This window comes from Hemitrygon akajei, chromosome 27 (assembly GCF_048418815.1).
Source record: "Hemitrygon akajei chromosome 27, sHemAka1.3, whole genome shotgun sequence".
Lineage (NCBI taxonomy): Eukaryota > Metazoa > Chordata > Chondrichthyes > Myliobatiformes > Dasyatidae > Hemitrygon > Hemitrygon akajei.
The window spans coordinates 8,875,650-8,876,478 of NC_133150.1; the positions used below are offsets into that span (position 1 = coordinate 8,875,650).

General features: G+C 41.9%; 1 non-coding gene across 1 annotated transcript; it reads left to right on the forward strand.

The window, feature by feature from the left end:
• The first annotated feature begins 207 nt into the window (after window positions 1–207).
• On the forward strand, window positions 208–314 carry LOC140717443 (U6 spliceosomal RNA). Its single transcript, XR_012096546.1, has one exon. It is a non-coding gene; the product is annotated as a U6 spliceosomal RNA (small nuclear RNA).
• The last annotated feature ends 515 nt before the right edge of the window (window positions 315–829 follow it).

Genomic DNA, 829 nt, shown 5'->3' on the forward strand with positions numbered 1-829 from the left:
ACCCTGACGCACTGAGCTGTGATAGCATCACACTAACCGCTTCGCCACCATGGTGCCCATGTCCACGTTTTCTTCAATGCTAAAAAGTAACAGACTGGAAAATGGCATATTTAAAATTATTTTTGCAGATATTCATCGAACACATAAATAGCAATGTTCTCTCATCGGTGTGAACAGAAGCTATTTGCTAATTTATAAAACCATAAGGTGCTTGCTTCGGCAGCACATATACTAAAATTGGAATGATACAGAGAAGATTAGCGTGGCCCCTGCGCAAGGATGACACGCAAATTCATGAAGCGTTCCGTATTTTTTTTAAAAAACAAAAAAACCCCAAAAAAACCATAAGATAGAGGAGCAGAATTAGGCTATTTAGCCCATCAAATCTGCTCTGCCACTTCATCATGGCCAATCCAATTTTCCTCACAGTCCCAATCACCTGTCTCATCCCTTCATGCCCTGATCAATCAAGAATCTATCAACCTCTGCCTTAAATATACATTAAGACTTGGCCTCCACAGCCATGTGGCAAAGAATTCCACAGATTCACCACCCTCTGGCTAAAGAAATTCCTCCTCATCTCTGTTCTAAAAGGATGCCCCTCTATTCTTAGTCTGTCCCCTCTGGTCTTAGACTCTCCCACCATAGGAAACATCCTCTCTACATCCACTCTATCAAGGCTTTTCACCATTCAATAGGTCCCACTCATTCTTCTGAATTCTAGTGAATCCAGGCTCAGAGCCATCAAATGCTCTTCATATGCCAAGCCATTCAATCTTGGAATCATTTTTTGTGAACCTCCTTTGAACCATCTCCAGCTTGAGCACAT